A 27,161-nucleotide genomic window follows, 5' to 3' on the forward strand; every position below is an offset into this window, starting at 1 on the left:
AGAATTCCTCACTGTTCTATATTGCTAAAAGCTGTGTACAGCTATACAGCTTCTCTCTGTCTCTCAAAAAAAATTGATTTTCAAGGCTTGGCCATGAGCCTTTACAGTGCTTAAGACAAATGGATTGTATTATTGAATCCAGCCCTCAGGAATCTTACTTCAAAATAAATCCAGAACTATTATTTCCTGCAGGCCCACTAAAAACCTGGATAGAAAAATAATTAACAGCTTCACGAAAATAAAATAAAAATCTAAATTTTATATGACTAGAGCAATATATAGAACACTATTAGCACGTTTATAACAATCAAATGGAAAATGCAGATAAGAGAAAAACACAAATAACCCTAAGGTACAAGGACAGTCATTGCCAAGTAGGCAAAACTAATAAATTATTGTGCAAAGTTGGCATTTAATATGTAGCTGTCAACTGCTTCAGTTTCATTTTTGTCCAAGGTCTGGAAAGTGAGGTCAAGATCAGTTTCTGCAGATTAATTCAGAGAAAATTTTTGTAATAATCACAGAGTCTCTGAAAAGTTAGCATTTTCTGTGGGTCCATTAAAATCCCAGGTAGGAAAAAAAAAAATCAATTTCAAAGTTAAAAATAACGTGTAACATTCAGCCGTAGCTAACCATTTATATTTATATACTTAGAAAGAGTTCTCTATATAGGTGCATACGTACACATTCACACTGAAATACGTTATCCAAGTAATTAACCATAGGTTTAGTGACTCATGTTGTCCTCCCACACATACGTGTGGGTAATTAACATGCATGGGCTAATCCTTTACTCTCTTTTATACTTGTGTGACTTACAAGCTGAGGTTGGTATAGCTAGTTCTTCCCTCCCTTGCATTACTAATTTATTCCTGTGCAAAGCAGCTATCCATTAGATGAAATCTGAGGCTCCTGACACCTTAGGAGCTGACATCACTGAGGTTTTTCTGCAGCTACACCACCATTGGGTGAGTCCTGATTCTTGAACACATTAAAGTTGTTTGCTCTAATTTGTTTCAGGTGGTTGTGGTCTTCCCACGAGGTCATAAATGGGGAATATAACTCACCATACACATAACCAGCCTGCTCCCCTGCCAGTGTCCCATGACCAATACAACTTGTTTACTAGCAACTGCAAGAGGCAGCTGCATTGATTTCTCCCTGCTAGGAGAAACCTACTGGGGACTTGAATCCAAGCACTTGTAGGAAAAATATAAATATTAGTATGGGGACGAGAGTGACATAAAGGGCATACTTGGTATTATGGTCATAGTAACTGATTTTAGATTTTTCCATGTATCATCAACAGCGGTCTGGGTTGCTCTTAGTGCGTAAAGAATATATTGTTCAGTTACCCTTGCAGAACGCAGCTGAAGGAATGTAAAAGCTTTCCCTGATAACCGCAACTTTAACCCATGATTTCCTGCATTTCTAATGTATAGAGGATATAGCTGGTTTTATTGTTGTTGCTTCACATGTCCTCACAAATTCACATTCATTTCAACTAACAATGGCCAACAGATCAGTCCGCTACCCTGATCTGGCCTAGAAGCCTGCCAGATTTGCCTGGTGGGTGGAGGGGTCAGCTAAGAAAGCCAGCCAGAGAAACAGAGAATTTGGTTGCATCGAGCAGAGCTTCCTAGGAAAGCTGCTATTCGTGTGAAATGCAGTGGTCTGTGCAGTGGTCTGGCCTATCTATCTGCCCAGGAATTAACATGGCCCCTGAGCATACAAGGGTTGGCCCTTCACAGCTTAAGCTACTCACATTTGCCTCTAACTTTAGTTTCAACTTGCATCTCTGAGGCTCCTGAGTTCTTTTAGCCACGTTAGATCAGATTTCCTGTCTCTGCTGTGAATGCCATTCCGTTTTCGTCCAAGCAGGTGTCCCTGAGCTCCTCTTGACCCAATCAATTATAGAACTTACTTTTCTTGTGGCCAAGCTACATTTTTCCTTTGATCTATTTAACCAGCCTACATTTGCTCTCTGTGAGGTGAAAAGATGAGCCATGGCTGAGGGCATTTATTTGCTCTATGAACTCTCCGAAATAAAATAAGTTGCCAGTATGAAACCGTATTTCACTAGTGTGCATTCAGAAAGGCCCACACACCTTCTGAGAGTGCAGGAGAAAGCGATTGGAGCCAAAGGACACCATGTTCCACTTATCGTATGTGCACAACTTCGGGCAATGCCACATATCCACCTGCTCACTGAAAGGTCCCACAGTGTGGTGTTAGTAGTAGTGGCTTATGGAGGAGTGAGTCAGTGCAGATGGTCTGTCCAAGTTTTTCCTATGCATAATATTAACTTCTGCAGAAATATTACAGTGATATTTAAAACTACATAGGACTAAACTCATGAAGAAGAAGAGATAATCATGCCTTTCTACTGAGAATCACCATTTATGCCAGCAACTTTTGGCACACCAGCAATCCATCTTCATATCTCTGTTTGTTTTACCATAAGTTATAACCTTTGACCAAATTATCTGAGTTTTTGAGACCTGCACAAAATCCCCTTCTCACCACTTCCCTCACTTGCTGTACCTCACACACGTCCCAGAGGATTATCTGTCCCTTGGAGGCTGCCAGCTCCATACCACTGCCATGCACCACTTCCTTGAGGCTTTCTAAGCCTTCTTCACTTTATCAAAAGGATATTGTCTCCAGTGCCCCAGTGCAGGATGCAGCATCTACCCCACTAACTTAAAACTTCAGCAGTAGTCTAAGATCCAGCTCTGACCCAGGACTGACGGGTCTAATGGGTTTAAGAAACTAGTCCCTTCTTTGGAGTGCCTGATAAATCACAACTTCTCCCGGTGCTCTCTACTTCTGGAAGAAACAGTATTAGATACCCTAGAAGCTAGTCTTTAAAATGTACATGTAGGTCATTTTGCACACTTGGATAGAGTGTTAGAAACTGAGGATATAATCTTCCATTTTTTTCAATGCGTGCCATCAGGGAGTACCATACTATGAAAAGAAAAAGCTGAAATACAAAAAAAAAAAAAAAAGCCAAGTCTTGTGTGCTCATCTAATGCAGATGAACATGTACTGACTCGTGTAAATCACAACTCTCTTCATCCTGAGTTAAAATAATAATGATGATTATGATGACGACATTGTCACTGTTCTGGTATTTTATTAAGAAATGTTGTTAACTTCAGCCCATATCTGTGTTCACAAAGGAACAATCTTACAAAAATAATTTTACTATTTTAAAAAAAAATTCTAAAGTCCAACACTTTTATTTTGGTCATTAGACAAAAACTGCTTTCCTCTTGTGAGAGAAGCAGTACCAGATCTTAAATTCTGTAATGAGCTGTAATGAGGTGATGAAGATGCAATGAAGATACAGGCTCCAAATTTCAATACTAGTAGCTGCAATTTTCTGTAAAATTCCTGAGCACTCAAAGTGTCCTATTTCAGATCAATGCATAAATTATAATGTAATTCTATTGTGACTTTCACTATGTTCCCAGAAGACTCAGAGCTGTAATTTGCCATTTTTGTCTAAATGGAGGGAGTACATTTTGCTCTCACTTAACCATGTAACCTCATTGACTTCAGTGAAACAAGGCAGCATGAGACCAAGTCTGACTGCAATTACAGTATGTACACACAACATTGTATTTGCTATTTATGATACCATGACCACATTTTGAAGTGAGAGGTCAAGGCTGATCCTATTACATTAGAGCATAAAGATAAATTTGTTCAAAGGAGCAGGAATGGTATATTGTGTGTAATTGAGTTCTGCTTTAGCGTATTTCATTTGTTAACATTTCCATTTGGTACTCACCAAATTGTCAAGTTAACAAAAAAATAATAATACACTACCTTAGTGCTGTGCTTTATGTTGAAAGATGGCTACAACGTGTTATGGTTCTGCTCTTTAATTTAGATCAGATAACATAAAAAGAAATCTTACAACCTTTTTTGGAAACATTTTCTATAGAGAGAGAATATATAACGGCATGGTATTATAATTAATTAATAATTAACCAATAATTAATTATTGGTTAAATACCAATAAACCAGTAAAGCAGTGTTTCAAAGCAAATGTTAGAATGCTAAATAATGAGTAAAATTCAGGCTTGCTGCAACTCCAGTGAAAGGTTACAACTGCTTCAAGCTCTGCAGGGAATTTTTAGAGGCTGAATTTTCACATCCTCGCGCTCATGTTTTGATGCAAATCCACATGGAGATTTAGATTACTTTGTTCCCTTCCCTATGCATGGGGAAAATGTTTGCAAAAGATTAAAAACAACTGATAAGTAAGGCTGCAGTGATAATGTGAAACAAACATTCAAAGAGCTTTAGGTAATATCTGCAGAATTTAGACCAATTTTCCTCAGACAGGACCAGAGGAATAAAGCAGGTCACAGTAAGGACAAGGCAACTGGCAGACACAGCCTCAGCTGGTTGGGGCAAAAGATAATTTTGCTGGCAGATGTTAGGCTTTCCCTGCCCACCCTCTGTGTGGAGCCACGTGGTTGTGGCTAGCAACAAAGGGGAAACAGAGGAAGTCCAGGTCTGTCTGAGAAACAGTAAATAAACATACTCCACAGCTTCCACAAGTCTCCAACTTTGCAGCCTTCACCAAAAATCACACAGTTTTATATTCTGAAAAGTAATGACACTTTCTTACTAGCAAGTTAGAAAGTAAAAACAATTAACTGCATAGCCATACTCGCCTTTCTTTCCATCCTGCAAAATTCCCTGGTTCTGAAGAGGAAGACAAAGACTTTAAAAGTACGAAAACTTTAGAAATATGAAAAGTTACATCTCAACCCTGGACTTTAAATAATGTTGTACACTGAAATGTCATTATTTCTTTATCAGAATGTTTAAAAGAAACAGGTACCCAGTGGCTTAGCAGCTTAGAAAGAACACTTGGTGAGGGCTGCTCACTGAATTTTGCTCCAGCATAGTTCTGATTGGTTTGAGGTACAAAAACAGGTTTCAATTTGATAAAGTAGGACTCCAATTTTTATTATTGAGAAAACGAATGTTGTTCTGTCCCCTCTTGACAGAGATGGCAAACATGGCCAGGACAGTTGTGGGAAGAGTGTAGAATGGCCTGGCATCTCTCCTCCCAAATTCATGACCAAATGGTAAGTGATCCAAAAGACTGTAAAAGGAGGAAATGCCTGTCAACTCACTCACTACAGCTGACTGCAAATGCATGATAAATTATATTTTCTGATGTTTTTCCAGACTAGCTTTAAAATGCTGAAGTGATTGGATGTAATCTATTATTGGAATAACATTAGCATCATTAGAGTAGTGTATTTCACAAAATTGAAAGGTTTAAAAAGCACAGCTACTGCATAGAAATTGTACTACTTTATTTGGCAATCTATGTGCAGATTTGTCACTTGCACAGCTGCCTCTAATAGGGTCATTTCTATAGCAAGTGTACGGTGGTTTGTGCTTGAGGATGATAGAGTCTGCAATAGCACTCCAAAACATTCAACATTATAAAAATCACTCAGCAGAGTTATTTGCTTGCTGTGTGAGGTGATTGGATAGTCTGCTCTGAAAAGTTCAATTTCACTTCTATTGAAATGTCTTGGCTTTCAAAGTGCTTAATCTTATTTCTTGTAGGAAAGATGTGTCATCTGGTCTGTCATTAATGTTCTGGAGAGGGTAGAACTTCTTTTCTCTGTAATCATCTTCATAAAGTTCACAAAATGGTTTGTTTCAAACTACCTCAGGTTTGAGATCCTAAACTAAAACTTGATGACAGAAACATCAGTGTTCTGTTCACACATGGCAAGGACATCTGGAAGCTAGGGAACATTAAACAAATGTTCTACTACACCTGTCCTATATAGAGGTTCATCAAATTAGTAGCTCATAGCAACTAAAACCAATCAGCTTGACTTTTAGCTGGTAACACATCTCCCCTTGACCCTCCAGGCAGCAGCAGAACTTTCAGTGCTTAACTTCACAGGCTGGATGAGCAAGAGTCTAATACAAAGAGAACTTTTAGATCAAAATAGAAAATCTGAAATAAAATACTCTAAGTACTGGAAATATATTTGCATTAATAAGCGTTTATGGAAAATTATTTCTACTATTTATGTCCTGTATTACCTGCTGGCATCTTCTCAAATGAGACCCTATTAAATCAAGTTATATCCTTGAACTTAAAAGCTAACAGTCTAATGAAAAAAACAAAGCCAAGCAAAGCAAATTACAGAAAACTATAACTAGAGAGGAAAATATGCAAGGTAGGAAGGATAATGGGAACTAATTAATGGATTTTTTAAGACTCAATTTGTAGGAAGAGGTAGCACTTTTTGTGAGATGATATTCTATAGCAGGACAAAAGAAGAGACATGGTTTTAGGCACGCAACACCAGCAAGGCCTGAAGAAGAAACCACAGGCTTCAGCCTAAGGGCAGCTTGCAAACAAATCTCCATATTTAAATTTATTATGGTAATAATTTATAAAATTTGAAAGAAAAAGCATCTTCAGAGAAGAAAGGAATGTTAGCAAAAAGGGAGATGATTAGGTCCTGTGGGATAAGCTTGACAGATAACCAATTAATTATTGTCCTTGGAACATCGAGGGTGTCTTACAAATGCAATGTGCCATAAAAAACAATATCTATTGAATACATTATTTGTATCCAAGAGTCCTAAGACATTTATTTTCCAAGCTCATTTTCCATACACGGATGACATTTAAAGATGAAGCTGTATTCTCACAACTATACACTTTTTCTCTGTTCTCACATACTTAAATTCACTCAGTGCACAGGAGTTGTTCCATTTTCTCTGAAGAGTTTTCCCAGGGATATTTGATGCACTGGATGAAGTTTGTTGCACTCTGGAAATCCTATGTGAATGGGTCACCGCATGATAGGGAGCATTTATTGTAGTGGCTTTTGCATCTATTTCTTCGCTAATGTCTGCTTTATTTAGTATATTTTATTCTGTAAGAACTTTTTTATTATAACAGTGGCAAGAAACAGCAGGTTGTTAGAAGGCAGGGAGAGGGATCTCTGGCAAAATTATTTCACCATATGATCTACGGCCAGGAGAAATTATAATTTAAATATACTCAGCATCTAGTTAATTTGCTTGCTGTAATGTAATTATCAAACAAATTACGTTCTTGTTAACGGAGTTTGCTTAAAACATATTGGGCCAAAATACAGATATTTATACACCGCAGTCCACCCAGAATATATCTTGCATTTTATTTTATTGTAGTTTTTCAAGGAACTTTTAAAAGGAAATATTCCCTGAGACACAAATATTCATTTCCTTTGATAAAGAGATTCCCTCCCCTCCCCCCTCCATTTTTGTTTTCTTAAAAACAAATGAATAGATTTTTGGAACAAAAGAAAACTGGGCAGTAGTTTCACCACGGTAAAGGAGTGGAATGGAAGATATAGCAAAGCATAAAAAGTGTAACAATGAGCTTCCTGGAAATCTCAGCATCTCATTCAAAGCCATACTAGTCACAGAAGCAAAGCTCAGGATGATTCCAATGGGAGTTGTGTCTGTATAAGGATAATGAGACTGGAAATGTCTTTGAATAAGAAATAGCGCAACTATTAGATAATTACCTAATACCAGAGCCTTTAAGATTAAAATGAGGCGTTTTCTTCTGAAGTTTTAAAAGAATTCTAAATCTAAAACTCCATCAACTTAAGCAACAATGTGTTTATTTTATCTCTAAGCTTTGTTATCAAGAAACTAAACAAAAGACACTTTTGTGTCAGTATTGCCTGATGACTGAACTTCCCTGCACATTTTTAAACACATCTTTGAAATCTACATTCAAATTTCCAAGTTTTATTGATATCTCTTTTTTAAAAGTGGAGGGAAAATGCTTCCCAGGAAGATAACTTTTCCAAGAGAAACGTAAAATGACCTTTATTCTCATTCCAGTGACCCTAATCCTCCTTGAATGCTTCCTGAGCAATAAATAATGGCAAGGAGCCCATATTAGTAGTCTTGCATTTTAAGTGTCTGGACATAGCATAAAATTAATCTGTAGTCCTCAAGTCAATTTGGAAAAATACTAACAGCAATTCAAAATCATTGAACATGTTACATAAAACACAGAAAAAGGATTCTGCATTCATAATTTCCTATAAAGAACAGGCTCTTCTGATGGCATGAGAGGTGGAAGGAGACAATGTTCCCTGGTGGTGTGGCTTTGGGGAGGCTGGAGAATGCTAGAAAAGTTGTGCACTAATTGGTTCACAGCAGCAGTCATCTTCAGCTTGTCTATGATTTTTCAAACCTGCAGAAACCCTGTACAGGAAGCATGAGCAGATATGTCCAAATAATTGCCTGAAATTTACACTCTTATATTAGGCTTCAACATGTGTGTAGTTTTAAGAATATTGTCCAGAATAGCTCAGCTGAAATATAAGCCTTCAGTATTTTTAGTATTTAGCATGATTATTACTAAAAACAAGCACAATAAAACGAGTTTTTTTCTGATTTATTTTTCAAGTGAATGGGAGCAACTGTTAATTCAGAGCTCAGACAAACTGGTCCCTCCAATTACGCAAGAGAAATTTGAAAAGGGAAATTTCTGTATAAAGGACAGAAGCAAGAACCCTGGCTGTGTGACTGACAATATGATCAGGGCTTCTACTGTACATAATGTGTGCCAGCGTCGTCAGCGTTAGATCACCGATGCGGGTGATTTTCTGACAGACAAATAGTATTGTCATGAGCATGTGCATTAGGCAACTGCTGGGTGCATTTCTTTTGATAACTTCAGCGGCATCTTTGTCTCAAATCTTAATTTTAAAATCTGGAGCTGTCGTTTGTCAGAGGGGTGTTCAGGCTTCCTTTAAAACCATTACCCTTTTAATGCTACCCTGCTGGCACTAAGAAGCATTTGCACCGAATGTTTTATTCAACAAGACTTAAGAGATAGTTTTGTCAGATGTGCTTCCTGTCATCCTTTATTATACTATATCTTTTGATATTTGAGTGGAAAAGCTAGAAATAAGAATGAAGGTCCGAGCCATCGGAACAATATAAAACTCCTTTTTCACTATTCCTGGTTTCATATTGTCCATCAAAACCACAATTTGAAGATGTCAGATAACACAAGTTTCATTTTTATTTTAATCACTTAACTGTATATTGCTATAATGACTTAATGACTCTGCAGCAGATTTATCATGAGGAATAGGGATTATAGTCTGACAGTTCTAGATTATTATCCTTTATACAGGGAATTCAACGCTAATTATGCAGTTTATGTGACCTGGTATTTTCACAGGAATGTCCTTGTACATTAGAAAACAAAAGCAAATATTTAAAGGTTTGGAGCTCAGATGAGCTCTCTTCCCACTGCAGACTAGATGTAGCAGTTGACACATCAGAACTGTACGTGCAGTGGCTGCTGCAGCTTAGTTGTTATTTAGGAGAATCTGAGAGTGACTTTATCTTGACTACTTTAGGTTCATTTCTGTGCCGCTTGTAAAGCATAGCAGATAACAGAACACAAAACAGAGTGGACTTGTATTCAAGAGCATCAGAAGCACATCATCAGGATTTAAAAAATTTTGCTTGGCTGTAATCTGCTTTTTTTTTTTAATATTGTTGTTTTCCTAATGCAGAATAAAGATTCCAAAGGCCTTATTTATTTTGAAAATAATCATGTGTATATTAAACTGCTTGACAGCATAAAAATCTTGATCTGGGCACAGCTCAGTTCCTTACTACTATTTGTTGTTAAGTTCAGCTCCTACTAGTGCCAACAAAAGAAGAATGCAGCATCTTGCTCCTAAAAAAAAGTGTTACAGAAGTGATAAGCAGACATACTGGAGATGGACGAGGCTGAAGGAGGTGACAGGACAGAGGTGATAATGAAAATTTTAAAAGTAGCAACAGAAATGAATGCACAATCATTTGTGAGTTGAAAAGCACAGGTCCTCGTTGAGTTATCCACCTGTTCTTTCAGTACTTACTAGATATGATACAGTATACAGGGAACATAAAATTCCCATCTGGTATTTAAAATCCCAGAAGCCTGACCGGCTCTTTAAATGTTATCATATGTTAAAATAGGAAAAGCCAGATGTTACCTTTACAAAGTCAATGTGCTGCATCTTCTTAAAATCCAAGAGCTGCCAATGCTAAATCTAGTCTTTCGGCATGGAACAATTAATCAGTTAAAAAGCATAACCTTTAGCAGGTAAACAAAGCATTGCATGTTGTGAGATATAAACAGGCATGCGTTGCCCTGGCCAGTTATAGGCACAGGAGACAGAAAACCAGACAACAGCAGGACTTTCAAATGACCACAGTAAATTAGCTTTTCCTCAGAAGATATACTGGATTTCTCATTTTTGGAGCCTGTGGCCACGCAGTTGCTTCTGATCAGATGCAGCTATATGGCCCTGGTAGGAAGCTGCAGATGTTCAGGGGTTAACTAGCCTTCCACGAGGCAGCACAGGGGTCATAGCAAAGAGCTCTGTTTCTTAGGACTGTATCTAACATACTGGTGTAGGCTCTATTTGAAATACTTTTTTTTTTTTTTAAAAAAAAAAAATCAGAATAGGTCTGAAAACACACTAAAAACATACTGTGGAGCCATTTCAGAAGTATTTAATACTGTTTTGGGTGCCCTTCAAGAAGAGAGTAAGCAACAAAAAGCTTGCAAACATCACGAGATTCATCCCAGGAGAGAAGAAATGGAGATGACAGCAACAGTAGCATAAGAAGCAACTTAAGACTCATTTATAGATTTAAATATCAAAATTATAACTGGAAACTGTATCCGTACGTGCATGTGATCTTGGAGCAGAGATAAGTAGGAGCAGCAGAAAGGAAGAATCTCTCCTCAAGTAACCTCTGATGACACTGGTTCTGTAAATGCTATTTACGCTGGGAGGCCCAGGCAGACTGTGGTAACCCTCACAAAAGACAGCCACAGTGTTGGCCAAAATCCCTTGCATTAGCCATTGAGAAAGCACAGCACCAGCAAGCAGAACAGCAGAAAGTACATTATTAGGCTGCATACAATCACAATTAATATAAACACCTGACAAGCACCTCTTTTACCACTCATTGTCCTTGCAAGTTTGAGATTCTCTCAGACCATGAAAAAAAACAGTGAAAAAGATTAACTTACATGTATGTGTGCTCTACCACTTGGGAGACACAGAAGTGCTATCTGCATTCACATTCATGCTACCCTAAACCTGTAGCAACTAAAATCGTTATTGACTTCTGAAATCTTTGCACAGCTATCCTGCTACAACTGCTTTAATCGTTATTTAAACACTTCATCCGCCATCTCTCTTTAGATGAGATCAAGTACATGGCCATTCATGGGGAGCTTTAGAGATACCAATCCAGATTAGTTTTACGGGACCAGTTTGGAAGTAATTAACAAGTTACAGTACGAAAGAGCAAGGGAGGGAAGAATTTCAGTGACACACCTGAAACAAATGCTGCCAGGTATGGTGTTCTCAGATATCCTCAGTCTAACGAGACAGATCGACGTATTCTGTGAAGCAGAAGCAAGCTGCAGTGGTCTGTTACGCAGCAGGTAACAATAAAAGGTGGAGTTTTTTTCTGTAATAAGAATCATTCAAGTCCAATTAGAAAAGTGATAGTGCTGGGGGTAACGATAGAAAGAAGTTGTTTTCTGTAAACACTTTGTTTGATCACGTTTGCAAAAGCATCTGATTACATGCAGCAGATTTAATGTACAAACTTAAGTGATTCTTGTCATGTCCAGAATAGTTTCTATGAAAATTGTTTCATCTAGATGAGTTGAGCTCCAAATTAGTGTTAGACTAACACTGGACATGCAAATCAGTCTGAAATCTTCACTGAATCCGTAATATCTGCAAATGACTTTAGATCTGTCCTTTAATATCATAAGTTCAGAAAAAGTACCAAGTATTTGAAGGCAATTCTGAGATGTACTGGATCAAAATATTGTGTCTATAGAGTTAATGGGGTTTTAACTTTGCCAGCTGAAAATATTGAAAAACAGTGATCCACGCGGTACATCTTTAGTTTGCCAATAACTACCAAATCCAGTATGAGCTTTCCATGGACTCTCCTGGATTTTTGGTAGAAAGTTACAGAACTAGGTTCCCAGGCCTTAACACCGATCTGCTGGGATGCTGCCCCAGAGCCAAGACAAGAGGCAAAACCTGCAGGTGCTGGCTGTGCAGCAGACCCCCCCCGCACAAGGGGTTGTGCTCACCACTGCTGCTGGCCACGTGGAGGGACCACGCGGGCACGCCCGGGCTAGCCTCTAGAGCATCCCAGGCCCCTGGCCTCCGTCTTTTTCAGACTGAATGAGGATTAGGTGGGTGAGAATACCATATATAAGACATCATATTAGCACTGAAAAAATCCTTTACTGTAGTCTTGTAGTGCCAAGATTCACCACTGCTTTCATAAAGGAGTTATCCTGCTTTGTAGCTTATCATATGAGAGGAGATAAGCGACCTCTGTAAACAGGAACAAGATAATGCCAAGCATTCATAGCACCCATTAAGTTCAATTGTATTAACATTGCAAATTTTGTATAAACCTTGTAACAAAGGGATAGCAGCTGTCGTAATCAGAGGTATTTTTCCTAGGTAGAAAGAAATGATTAAAATAACACGCTACAGCAGGCTGTTACAGTCTTGTGGTCCTGACAAAGTTGTACTGAAACAAAAAGTCACAGTCCTTAAAAAAAAAATTGGTTCATTCCCCGGCATTTAATCTCAAATGTCAACAGTAAAGCTATAACAAAATGAGTTTAATAGGCTATGTGGGCACTCACGATCAACTGTCAAATGGAGAATAAAGGCAGAATTGAAATGCCCTGCTATATCCTTTTCTGTATGCATTAGGTAAAGTTACAGCTGTACAACATCTAAAAAATACTGCAAATCTTCAACCTCTCAGCAGGTTTTCAAAGATGTAAAGGAGATCCACCAACAGAGATTATTTAATTGTTTTGGTATCTGTTTTTCAGACTGGTTTCTTAGGAAGACGGTAAAATGCATAATCCATCCTATAGAAGATTCCCTATTCCCTCTCAAGAGCAGTTTTTAAATGGCAGATGCCTAGGGGCTCTGTTATTTGATAGGGTCCTGATTTATGGATGGCATTCGAGGCTACAGATGTCGGCTGTATAAAGACAACTCTGCAGTCTCTCTCCCTCCAGAACTTGAGATGCTGGAGCATGCTGAAATTTAAGACCCTCTTCGGTGTCTCTAGAGGTGTACACAGAGGGAAGGAGATGCCTTAGAATACGTAATCTTGTGCTGCAGTCTCTGGCTTTGTAATACAAAGCAAACTTCTTTGTCTTCCATTTTATTTTATCTACAGGGGTAGCTGACAAATGACCTGCCTCTCAATTAAGTACATCTACTTTTAGAAACTTGCAGCTTTGTTCCTGTCACTGCTGGTTTCATCATTCCTCAAATTAAAAGATGATACGTCTAAACTTTTAGTTACTTGACCAAGGCAACAGAGAAACTATTTTTCATGTATGATACTGTCTGATAGGTTTTTTTCCATTATGCGCCAGATACAGCTATAATTTACAGGTTGTTTCATCTCAGCCTGGATAATAATCTGGTATTGGTTGAGGCAGAAAATCCTTTTGGTGGTCCAAATACAGTGTATAGGGCACCTAAAGAATGTTTGTATGTTTTGTCTGTTGTCATATCACTAAGATACTGAAAATCTCATCTCCACTCCTTCCAGACAGCTTAAATTAGGAAGCCTACTCTTATTTAGCTTGTCAGATCACTCTTAAAAACAGTTCTTGGGTTGTTTTTTTTTGAGGATTTTTGCTATGTTTTATAGCTCATGGAAAAACAATTTTCTTACATGTGTTTCTCATACAAGCTGTCATTTTGAAGTATTTTTAAAATATTATATAGTACTGAATATCCTGCACTCTCCTGCTACATGACAAAGACTATTTGTAGTAGTTTATTAAAAAGGCAGCGTATCACCATATTAAAATTTCTTTTATTGCCATAAATGTCAGTGCACTAATTTTAAGTCACCACCACTTTGGCTATCTTGGATTTCTGTGAGACTGAATGAACACAGTCCCTGTAACAAAAAGTGTTTATGACAAATAAAGAAGTTAAAGCTGAAAGATGACGGAGATTATTGACTTCCCCCAACTGTTTTTGTCTCTAAACCTCTCTATATTGGAAACTCTCTAGTTTATAAGTGGCTAAATTTTGTGTATATGCCACTCTGAGGGGGTAACTTTTTTCCCAGCTGTGTTTAATCAGTCTCAAACACCCTAGAGCCAGAAGGTGGATCATTCTGCCATTTTGTCACCTAGTGAAGGTGCAATTCATATCAAGTTTATTTTGAAGATAAGTGTCATCAATCCAGTGAAAAACTATGCACCCTTTAGCTGGAAAACTAACCTATCTCATTTTTATTTCTATTTATAACTTCATTTATGTCGTAGTTCAGCCCTGATCAGGACCAGACTACGCAGTCTCTCTCCCGCTCCCCCCACCCTCCGAGAGAACAGGGGGAGATGATATAAGAAAAACGGCTCAAGGTTTGAGATAAGGACGGGGAGAAATCCTTAAAGTTACCGTCACGGGCAAAACAGACTCGACCTGGGGAAAACTATTCATTTATTTTCTAAAACTAGCAGGAGAATGAGACAGGGAACAAGATAACCTCCCCCCACCCCTCCCTCTTCCCGGGCTTAACATTATCTCTACTACCTTCCCCTCCCGAGCGGCATGGGGGGGGAAAAGGGAATGGGGGTCGCGGTCAGTTCATCACGCGTTGTTTTACGCCGCTGTATCATTGTCAGGGGAAGAACTCCTCGCATTCCTCCTCTGCTCCAGCGTGGGGTCCCTCCCACGGGCCACAGTCCTCCGTGAAACTGCTCCGGCGTGGGTCATCTCTTCCACGGGGTGCAGTCCCTTCAGAACAGCTGCCCCAGCGGGCCCTCCACGGGCCACAGCCTCCTTCAGGCATCCACCTGCTCTGGCGTGGGGTCCTCCACGAGCTGCAGGTGGATCTCTGCCCCTCCGTGGACCTCCATGGGCTGCAGGGGGACAACCCGCTCCACCATGGTCTTCACCACGAGTTGCAGAGGAATCTTGGCCAGGAGCCATATTACTCCTCCCCCTCCTTCTGAACTGACCATGGCATCTGCAGCCGTTCCTCACAACAGGCTGGCAGATGCCTCTCAGGATCCTTTTTACATCTTATTCACTTCTCATCTCCTCTCCACTTCTTGCAGCCGGGCCGGGCCGAGTTGGGCCCAGTCGGCTGCCCGGTGGGAGGCCAGAGGGTGAGGCCTGCAAGGCCCATGAGGCTCGCGCCTCCCCCTCTCTGCCCCCCGCTCAGCTGCGTCACATCTTCTCTTCTCTCTCTTTCCTGTTTTCCCCTACTTAAATACGTTATCGCAGAGGCGTTATCACGGGACATTCTGCTACCAATTGGCTCGGCCTTGGCCAGCAGCGGGTCCGCCCTAGGCCCGGCCGAGTCCACTGAACAAAGGGGAGCAACTTCTAGCAGTTTCCTACAGAAGATACCACCTTAGGCCCCCCCTCACTAACAAAACCAGAACATTCCACCCCTCGCCTCTGCGAATTACGTATTTAAGTATTGTATTATAAGTAAAATACACACACATCAACAGAAGAAAATAGAATTCCCCGCACCAAAATCAAAATAATATCCTCACAACACCAACAGTGGGTAGACAATTAACAAACAATTCACCACTTATCCCTTCACCACAATCAGAACATAAATTCCCCATAATCATTTTGCTCTTTTGTCAAGTTCAATCCCTGTTTTGCCCGTTACTGCTCCCAATTAAACTCAATCCTTATCTCAAATTCCTCGAGCCCCACGTTGGGCGCCAAAATAACTGTCGTAGTTCAGCCCTGATCAGGACCAGACTACGCAGTCTCTCTCCCGCTCCCCCCACCCTCCGAGAGAACAGGGGGAGATGATATAAGAAAAACGGCTCAAGGTTTGAGATAAGGACGGGGAGAAATCCTTAAAGTTACCGTCACGGGCAAAACAGACTCGACCTGGGGAAAACTATTCATTTATTTTCTAAAACTAGCAGGAGAATGAGACAGGGAACAAGATAACCTCCCCCCACCCCTCCCTCTTCCCGGGCTTAACATTATCTCTACTACCTTCCCCTCCCGAGCGGCATGGGGGGGGAAAAGGGAATGGGGGTCGCGGTCAGTTCATCACGCGTTGTTTTACGCCGCTGTATCATTGTCAGGGGAAGAACTCCTCGCATTCCTCCTCTGCTCCAGCGTGGGGTCCCTCCCACGGGCCACAGTCCTCCGTGAAACTGCTCCGGCGTGGGTCATCTCTTCCACGGGGTGCAGTCCCTTCAGAACAGCTGCCCCAGCGGGCCCTCCACGGGCCACAGCCTCCTTCAGGCATCCACCTGCTCTGGCGTGGGGTCCTCCACGAGCTGCAGGTGGATCTCTGCCCCTCCGTGGACCTCCATGGGCTGCAGGGGGACAACCCGCTCCACCATGGTCTTCACCACGAGTTGCAGAGGAATCTTGGCCAGGAGCCATATTACTCCTCCCCCTCCTTCTGAACTGACCTTGGCGTCTGCAGCCGTTCCTCACAACAGGCTGGCAGACGCCTCTCAGGATCCTTTTTACATCTTATTCACTTCTCATCTCCTCTCCACTTCTTGCAGCCGGGCCGAGCCGAGTTGGGCCCAGTCGGCTGCCCGGTGGGAGGCCAGAGGGTGAGGCCTGCAAGGCCCATGAGGCTCGCGCCTCCCCCTCTCTGCCCCCCGCTCAGCTGCTTCACATCTTCTCTTCTCTCTCTTTCCTGTTTTCCCCTACTTAAATACGTTATCGCAGAGGCGTTATCACGGGACATTCTGCTACCAATTGGCTCGGCCTTGGCCAGCAGCGGGTCCGCCCTAGGCCCGGCCGAGTCCACTGAACAAAGGGGAGCAACTTCTAGCAGTTTCCTACAGAAGATACCACCTTAGGCCCCCCCTCACTAACAAAACCAGAACAATTTATATGCAATAAGTTATTTTTAAATGTTTCTTGGGAAATCTCAAACTCAGTATGTTTCAAAAGCTAGTAAATTACTTAATCATAACCATAGAAGTAAATCATTTATGAAACCAAATACTCCTTGCTTTTACTTTAGATGTACTATAGAGAAAAATCACAGGCTAGCCCAAAGCATTATTTTTAGCTGATCTGAGGGATTTAGTGACTTAAGTTTGAGGTACAGAAGAAAAGATGGATCAGTTGCATATTGGCTTTTACCATACTCCTGGTGGACACTTTAACCAACATTTGGAGTGAACACATACCAAATTTTATCACTCTCAAAAAATCTGGATGTAACTTGTTAATAGGTTTGGCCTGATGACAGAGGTTTGACCCTACACACAAGAAGTGTAGGAACTTGATGAGTAACTGTTAATGCTACCTTTGAAACTGCAGCTTGAGATTGCATTTTGCCACAATATTATACAACCCTCAGCAAGCAACAAGCAGTCTATCCCTCGTTACACCATCTGGAGGAAAAAACAACAGCAAAAAGCCCTGACACACACACTCAGTTTTGGCAAAGGCACGTGTGGGAGAATATAGCCTACCTGAGCCAAGAGCTGTCTTCAGCTTCTAAAAAGAATCTGGCTGATTCAGAGGCTTGTGACAGCTCCTCACTATGTTTTCATTTTATGTCAAAATCAGAAAATCACATCAATCTTTCAAATAGCAGCACGTTCTCAAACACTCTATTAGTGACCTTTAAAGCTGCTATATGCACAAACAAGTTTCCTGCTAAAATCCAGTTAAGTTACCAAAGTTCAAAGTGATCGCAGCAGAGTGAGAGGATACAAAGAATCATTAGGTATTGTGAAAACAAATTTTAAAAAAGGAAGATTTTTTTTAATTCTCAAGAAGTGCTTGAATCAATTTCCAAAACATTCCAGTCATCACTGAAATTTAAACCTAAATATTTAATAGGCAAGCCAAGGCTTTTTGGTTTATTATTCATTTGCAACTGATGCAAGAGGAAGAACGGAGCTGTTTGCTTGGTCTTGTTCCTTACACAGGAAACCCTGGGGCTACTGCAACAGTCCCCAGAGGAACAAGGGGAGCCCTCAGCTCTCTGATGATCATTTAAGGCAGGCGCGTGGGCCATGAAAACAGGTCTGCCCTGTTTTGCCCCATCTTCTCACTTCAGGCTGGTGATGCCCCTTAGCTGTGCTGACCGAGGTTTTTGTGTGGCTATAAGGCAATTCTGGTTGGGGAACTGGTCCCACTAAAAATAATCATAAAGTATTAATGAATGTATGGACATTTTTGTGGCAGTGCTGGCTTATACACACACACCATGGCTCTAATTTCCCAGGTGCAGATGCAAAGAAACGTCTTCCATCTTGGTCTCATGTAGTATTTTTCAGCTTCTGAAGCATCTGTCTCCAAAGGCAAGGCAGAAACAGCCAAGGAGGGGCAAAGCAACCCCCTTTCTCCTCCTCTCACTCCCCCTGCCCACAGGCAGGGACTGTTAATCCCCCTCTGTCACTAAGTGGTTCCCGATTGCAGGGAGGGCCATGCCCCAACCAGAGGCGAGGGGCTGCCACGCGGGCAGCCTGGGCTGGCCCGAGGACAGGCAGCCTTGGCCCTGCCATCTGCCCGGCACCACCCTCCACCGTTCCCCCATCTTCGGCAGGAGGCATGGGTATCCAAGGGGTTGAGAGGGAAGGAAGATGATCAGGAGTAAGTGTTAGGAAAACAAACAAACAAACAAATTTGACATAAACCATCTCAAAAACTTGCTATTTGGAGTTTAATTGACCCAGCCAGTGGGTAGGGGGAGGAATTGTAATGGAGCTCTTTTACCCAATTTGTGCATATTTTTCACAGTATGAATTAATGCCTCACTGAAAAGGTGATTTGCAGTTGGCGTTTCAGACAGCCTTACTGCCTGGCTGTGGAATTATTCCCATTGTTGTTCACACAAAGGAAAAATAAACTCAACCACTTGGCTTCCTTTTCCCTGAAATATATGTCTAAGATCACAGCTTAGAAAGGAAACTAAATGGCAGATGGCACCATTTTTGCAAAATACATGCATTCTGAGCTATACAGACTGGCAAATTAATTTGTTCAAAGAAAAAGACAGAGAGAGAGCTTTTCTTGGAGTAAGAAAGAATAACAAAATATTGAAGTTCTTTTTAAAACTACTGGGGCAGCTCTTAGTTATTTTGTTACCACATAGCCAAAAGAAATGATCGAGAAATTATTTACATCCCTTTGCTTTTCACTGCATCAGTAGCAAGAAAGGCTTTTAGACAATAATTTGAAATTTTGTGCGTTTAGATTGTTTGTCTTCCCCTCACCTTGAGCCACTCGATGTGGGGAGGTTTCACTCTGCACACCGGAGGCAGGCTTGCCCGTCCTGCTCTGTGTTCCTGGCAGGGTTCAGCCAAACACTCCCTGCCTCTCCAGCAGCTGCTACCCAGCTTTGAATGAAAGTGACAGGAAATCAATTGTTTCTCCCAAGCATCGGGACAAAGCGTTACTGACATCAACCTTCCCGTTTCCTGGCTCTTCCATATGAGGAGAGTGAGTCAGAGCACACCTCCTTCCTGGCTGGCTGGAAGTCACCAGAGACACTGGCTGTGTCATCTAACGGACTCCAACACCAAGCATTCGGTCACACAGCAAAGCAGTGTTCCACCCATGTCCTGTGTGATCCCACAGCAGTTGGACTGACAGCTGCTTTACTGCATTTCATATCATTTGTGCTTCATGTTGCCTTTGATATCAGACTAGCTGGGAAATAAATGGAACCACAGATTGCAGACTGCTTTAAAATCTCTTGTTCAAGAGAGCTCTCAGATTTAAATAATACCGAAAGGAGACCGCTGAAAGCGAGAGAAAGGTTTAGGATGTTGAGGGAGACCTACACAACGTTTAAATGTACTCAGGAGAATCCACTGTTTCAAGCCATGCTATGAGCCAAACACCTTCCTCCAGAGAAGGTCTGAGTTCATGTTATTTGTATAGCAGTGTCTTCGGATTCCACCCAAAGACTAGGCACTCCTGAAGTTTGGAAAACGATCAAAAGGAGGGTTTCATCTTATGTTGCTTCTATAAGAAAAAGCCTCCCAGAAGAACATCTCTTTGTGAAACTGCTCTATTTAATTCTTACAACCCCAAGGTATGTATCAAGATACGGACCCTTAACTTGCTTGGCAGATTTTATTACCATATTACCTGCCTCCTTGGGGTATACAGCTGCTCAGTGAGCGTGTGTTTATAAAGCTCTTGACGGTCCACAGATGGAGAGCTAAGAGAAGCAATCTATATTTTTACACTGTATATTCATGTTCCCTCATTCTACTTAAGGCTTGGCCTTGAACACATGGATAACTAAGGTATGATATGATTCCCCTTGGGCACAGTGACAGAATGTATTTACTGTTTATTGCTCCTACCAGTAGTGCATTATAGCCTTATTCAAGCAGAAGCCAACATATCCCAATGAAAAGTGAGTGACAGAAAGAGAATTCTGTCTGTTGAGCTGCATCAGACTAAAGGCAGACAGCCATCCTCGGCATCAGTGATGCCAACGGTGCAACGCACCAAAGCAGAGCAGCAGAAAGCACAGAGCTATGCTGCGTACAAGTTGCTGCATCATTTCTCTGGAACAGCACTGTTATCGCATGCTTTACCCATGCCACAGTAGAGTCTCAGTAAAAGTCAAGCTGAGAGGAGAAGACTGCTTTCCCTGCTTCTCAACTCCAAATAAGCCAGAGGCCATCCTTTAGATAATACTACTTTGCCAATGTTTTGATAAATCCTTCAATATAGACAATGAGTCTACATTTACACCTCCATCAACCCACTAGGGACCATGCAATTACAGGTGGAGAAGCCAATTGGAGAGTTTCCAATTATTCTGAAAAGTCACAATTGCAATGGTTACGCTTCCCTAGTCACAATAGGAAAAAGAGAAAGCAAAATGTGCTGGCAGCATAACGAGGCCACAGAAATGGGCCCTGTTATGTTTAGGAAAAGAAAAAACAGACATGCATGCACATTAGCAAGAAGTTTGCTTAGCTGTTTTCCTAGTTACCAGTCACTGCAAATACCCCTAATTAGGAAGGCTCACAGACAAAAGATGCAAGAAATCAGAGTTAGTATTCCTGACTACTCATACAGTTCTTCAGGATTTGAAATTTTTGCTCCCTAGTGAAAACTTTAAAAGTACACATGAAGGACATCTCTAATGACATAATTGATAAAAGTGAGTTGAAACAGGAATTCAGATTTACTCTTTACCAGAATACAGTTCTTCCTGCAGCTTTATTAGATACCCGAGATTATCATCCATATTCTGCCTAGATGAGAGATAGGAGTTATTAACTGAGAAATTCTCATCAGTAACAGCTTGTGAGAAAACTTCCTCAATTTTTGCCTACAACAACTCTCAAAGGACTCAAGTTAAACTCTGATCTGAGCACAAATAGTAAAGCTGTTAACTGGCTACTTTCTCCAGAGGCAACCACGTTTCTTTCACTGAGACTAAAAGACATCATTCACAATTTTCATACGGGGAATAAAGTGGGAAAATAAAGAAACATTCTTTTGGGGAAGAGGGTGGACTAAGTAAGCGTAGCTTATAACTGAGAATGTGTTTACAGTTTAGCTAAGGAAGCAGCAACGCATTTATGATCCCAAATGGTGTTTTTCAAACTTGTGTCTCAGCTGAGGACACAATTTGCTGCACTTTTGAGATATTGTAGAAGAATGAGGAAAAATTTACTCCTGTGGATTCACAAGGATATATATTTACCAATTTACTACAGCATGCACTCCTTTATTTGATTCATCCAAAAAACTCCAGTAACAATGAGCCCATTTTTAAATCCTTGCCACAGGAGATATGACCTCTTGTGTTGAGCACATGTTCTATGAATGTGTAAGTGTAATGTTGTACAATGGTCCTTTCAACTGCAAGCTTCAGAAAACTAAATCCTAACAAACTGTCTGGGGTCGTGAAATTTCATCTGTGAAATGCTCTGTGTGTGCTAGCTGAAAGAGCCCGACACTACCTTGCTCTTAAATGTTAATAGCTTTGCAAAAAAATGCCCTCTTCTGCAGTGGAATTCTTTTTTGTTCAAACCCCAGTAAAAAGCAGGTTTTCATTTAAGTTCAAGCAAACCCCATCTACCATTTAGTTATGACAAAGTGAACAGAAACATGTTTCCAGTCTTCGCTGTAAAGGCAATTATATATAGGCAGCAGGCAGAAGAGCTGGCCCTCAGCTGGACTAGGCTGTGCCGAGGTCAGTGGGCCCACGAGCACGTAGCCCAGCTGATGGGTACACCGGCTCCTCAGCGGGAAAGCACCACTCCTTGTACTTAAGGCAAACGGCCAAGCCAATAAAATGTCATTCCAGCTCCTTTCAGAGCAAAGAGGAGGCAAATCCCACTTTTCCAAGAGGACTATCCCTTCTCTGTAAAGCAACTTGCTGGAAAACCTGGCCGGCACTGCAGGCACTGAGTGTCACAGCCAGAGAGGCACTGGGGGAGCATCCCAGGACACCGACCAGCTGGAGGGAATGGGGGGCAGCCTGCGGCAGGCAGCCCCCACCTGGCTGTGTTATAGCTGCTGGGATCTGCCTCTGCCAGATTTGCAGAGATGCTATCAGAAAACCATGCCCAAAAAAGTTCCTATAAACTGGGGAATCTCAATTATGACTAACCAATTACCAAAGAAAAAAAAAAAAGAAAAAAAAAAGTGTACATCTAGGAAATGTTTTTCACATATTTGAGAATAAGTCATCTGGCTGAAGTATGGGCTGTGTTTTCCAGGTCAAAGACAAAAGTCATTTGTTTGGTTATATTATAGCTTTGTGAGAGACAGGTGCAATTGTGAAAGCAACAGCTTGTGTTAAATGTATCACAACTGCTTCACAAAGGGAATTAGAAACTTGAAGCTTGACTTATAAATAGCTCACGGTGACAAATGCTTCACAACGTAGCTTCACATTAATTACAGTAATGCAAACATAAACAGAATTGCAACCTGTTCCTGGACAGACAGAGCAATGCTCTGGGACCTCTTCAACATGGGGAACATTTCCAGGAAAAAGAAAAAAAAAAATCCCCACGTAGCCACAGTGTCACAGCATACAAAAATTGCCTTGAACATCTGATAATATCTGATGTTTTTTCTTAAGCACAGAAAGTTGGAGCTATGCTATTATACGATCACCTAAACTCACTGTTCACAATCTTTTCTAGCCTCATTGCTGTGGAGGAAATGTGAATTCGAGGCATTTTTTAGCCTTTAAAAAAAAAAAAAATCTCTCTCCATCATTCACAGGTAAAAGTTGTATAATAATTACAGTAAATATAGGTATCACACAAACATCCCTGAGATATGGAAGAATCCCTCCAGTAACTGTCTATTAGAAGAGCTATGCTCTGAGGTTATAAAAATGTATTCATATGTAGCAATTCTCAGTGTTTCCAGACTGAAGTGCCCCCAGTTTTGATGAGGTTAAAAGTAAAGTTCCCCAAGCATCATGACAGATACCTTAATGGGCAGGTTCAAAATTATTTTAGAACTTTTTCCAGTAAATCCAAAAATTTTAATTGTTTGTACTGTTCCTCCAATGCCCCTGACAGCATGTGAATTACGGGAAGAAGATTCATTATCCAGTTCAATGAGTTATCATCACCACAGACGCTGTGAGTGTGATTTCAGGTGTTCCAGTCTTCACATAAAATTGTTACTCCTCCTTTTTGTGACAAAGATTAATTGAGAATGGCAGTGCCACTAGAGTAGGCATCTATATAATCAAGGCCACTGTCATCTATTCTTGATGTCATAACTCAGACCACCATTTCACATGCATCTCTGTAAATACAAAGGAAATGAAACAGTGAAATTTAAGAAGATCAAGGCACGAATAGCAGTATATTTGATTTCAAACACTATTATTTGAAGGTAATCTAGCCTATTGACTCTGGTAATAAATTATATAAAATTGCTTAATGAGTAATAAAGATTTTGTTAAAGCAGTTCTAAAGGTTTTCCCCTTAAATTTTTTTAACAACTCAAAGCCTTTTTTTTTTTTTTTTGTCCTAAACTTGCATTAGATGCAAAATATTGTAACCAATTTGGTGGTGACATGAGCTAAGGAACCTTGCTGTGAGATTTCACAATACAGCACAGCACAATAGCTAAAGAAAATAATGGTTGTGGCTATGGTAACCCAAAGTGAAATATGTTATTTGCATCTGTTTATAACCATACTGAGATGCAATTTACACGTTACTGCTGTAACAGGACATGATTGATGTAATCACAAATGACCTATCACAACATGAAGTCACAAAGTGTTTTTTAAAATTGTTTCTGAAAAGCATTCGGGGACAAAATGCATAGATCTGACACTTGGCATCTTCTGGGCAACTTCAAAAGAAAAAAAGAAAAAGATTTCTGCTTAAAATTATTTGGCACTTTCATTTTTATGTTCTTCCTTTCTTTTCTCTCCCCTTTAGTTAGTGCAAAGAATATATGCTTAAAATGCCTGCCACAGAAGTCAGCAGCAAACCCCTCATTAACAGCAGCGTGCACTGGCTCCAGGTAAATCACTTGCAATCAGCAATACAGCAAGACAAAACTGCTGATTGGCATGTCCCAAGTTCTAAAATTATTTTGAGTAGAGTAAAATCTAGCGATTAACCATTCTAGATTAATATCTGACCAAGCATAGCCAGTTTGCTAAAACTTTAGAAACCCATCTATCATACAGACGGTCCCTCAGGGTCTGGTCTGTGATTTCGTCTCCTGCCACACTGAGTCAGCCGTGCGATGCCACTGTTGGAGATGACGAGACTATACAGTGACTGCAATCAAGAGACCTGTTTTTAAACTTTAAAAAGTGACCAAAATAGTAAGAGCATTACTGAATATGTAATGTTGAGACATGCCAAAAGCGATAAGGAAAAAAAAAAAAAAAAAAATCATTTTCCTATGAATATCAGGTTTTAGAAAATTGTACTTTTTTCTGGTTAGCAAGCAAACCAACTGTGAATGTTTTGCTCTTATGAAATATCCACACGCAGACAGGCACAATGTCCAGTTTGGACAAGCTTGTATCTCGATCTGTCACCACTTTGTCTTCCACCACCAGCACTGGTGAAAAAAACACCCGTTTTATTCAAAGCCAGATTTACCAGGAAGAAAACACAGCTACAGAAGCCCCACGTAGCCACCTGTGGTACAGACCAGCTCCTAGTTGCCCCAAGAGAAGGGAGCTACTCCTTAGTTGTACTGAAAACAATTGCTGCAAAACTTGGATGGGAATTTATAGCTACAAAGCTCCTGATGTGCAAACCAAGCCAGGGAGAAAGGCTGCTCGAACCAACACTGAGATCCCACCTCCATACACCGCCAGCCACGGAACTGTCCTTCATGCCAAGCTCACGTTTCCTAACCATGTTTTCCCAGTCCCTTCAGTCATAGTAAACCTGATGTATTCCTAAATATTTCTTTCAACTGTTTGATCTTCTGCAACTGAAAACTGCACTTCACCACTTAGTTATGGCAGAAACTGTTTACTTTAAAACTTGCAAATTATTTCATTGAGAAAAAAATACATGCATAATTCATCCTTAAGCACGATAAAAAAGCAATGAAAACACAGTTTAATTGTTTTATGTAAGTTGTCTCGGCAGTTCTTGAAAAAGAATATAAAATCTTTTTTTTATAGAGATACGTTCATTGAAAAAATATAAAGTGGAAAATACAAAAAAAGTTACTAATATGCAGGTTTGCTTTCATGTAAAGTAACTTTTAACTTTTAAAAGACTCCACAGTAGGTCTTTAAAGGTCAGGGAAGTTTTGGTAGCATGGGCACATTTACTAGAAATTCTAAAACTTGCATTTTCCCTATATAAGACTTCGAAGCTTTTCCTAAAATTCCCTAATGCAGTCATTCTTACTTTTCAGTCACATTAAGAGCTGGTAGGAAATATTGAAAAGTTATTTATGGATCTCAAATTTATTTCCAGAGATGACTTCTTCAATTCAGTGATGAAATACAGCATAAACCATCTGCAAATCAGCATTCATGAAACGAAAGCTACTACTATGAAAGAATCACTTTTGCAAATATTTGCTTTCACGTTCAGTTACTGCCTCAGATAAAGCCCATCACCAATATTTCTGTGAACAAGGAATGATTCTCCATGTACAAATGGCATATCTTAAAATATAACCTGATCTTCAGAAAACATTTGTCCTTGTTGCCTTTGAAGGAAGAGAAGGGAAGCCAGTTTCTTTTAACATATGACAACTGGAACCTCTCCCCCCCCCCCGCCCCCCCCCCCCAAAATGGAAGAACTGATTTTTGTAAAAAACATGGATCTGAAATGAATGCTTTTACTTTCTCTGTTCAACCTTAGAGTGGGTCCTACATTATTACAGTCCCTTTCCACATCTGTTCTAGAGAGGAAGTTCTTTCTTTGCAGCACTGATTTGGTTTCAGGTCCATTATACCAGGCACAGCAAAAGCACTTGGAATATTTAAGAAACCTTCAAATTAAGTTCCCAGAGAAGAGCTTGCAATCTCCTGTTAAATCACCTATACCATCTGTCCAGAATTTCCTCAAGAAATTACTACAAAAACATACAGCCAAGAATATAACAGCATCTCCAGATTTCTTTTTAGATGGGTTCTTAATGTTCAGAATAATTATATTTTCAACAAGACTCAGGACTAATCATAGACTTTTCCTTCGGTAATTTAAGGACCCCATAAACGGTGAAGACATTTCTGTGCCTTGGTCTACGTACAGATGAAAGTCATTATCATAGAAAACTGTTACAAAAATCTCTCTTCAGGGAACATGAGAAGAGTTTGCTACATTTACTAAATAATTTAGCAGCTGCATTCCCTCTTTTTTTTTTTTACCCCCAGGGAAAAGAGTAGGTATATTTTGGCAGAGATGCAGTGTTAATTTGACTCAGTTGTGCTCTGCCTAACAGGCTCTGAAGTGTTAGGATGAGCAGCTGCAGCCTCCCTTGGCTTCTCACCCAGGGTCATCCTCAGGGCTCAGCATCCTGACTGCCTCCACTCAGCACCTACGTGATGCCCCAGCAGTAAATAGCAACATGGTA

The 27,161-nt window shown here is 40.4% G+C and overlaps 1 protein-coding gene across 3 annotated transcripts in view; it reads left to right on the top strand.

Moving 5' to 3' along the window:
* B3GALT1 (beta-1,3-galactosyltransferase 1) overlaps positions 1-27,161 on the top strand; it is a 207,367-nt gene that overhangs the window by 170,548 nt on the left and 9,658 nt on the right. Inside the window, exons 1-2 of one of the 3 annotated variants that reach the window (XM_086750868.1) lie at positions 913-968; positions 5,034-5,114. The exons of the other annotated variants lie outside the window; for them this stretch is intronic. The gene's annotated coding sequence lies outside the window, so the exon portion shown is untranslated. Of the gene's footprint in view, positions 1-912; positions 969-5,033; positions 5,115-27,161 lie in introns of those variants that run through there. 3 annotated transcript variants of the gene reach the window in all.

The sequence above is a fragment of the Chlamydotis macqueenii genome, chromosome 6 (genome assembly GCF_036417535.1).
Source record: "Chlamydotis macqueenii isolate bChlMac1 chromosome 6, bChlMac1.mat, whole genome shotgun sequence".
Taxonomy (NCBI): domain Eukaryota; kingdom Metazoa; phylum Chordata; class Aves; order Otidiformes; family Otididae; genus Chlamydotis; species Chlamydotis macqueenii.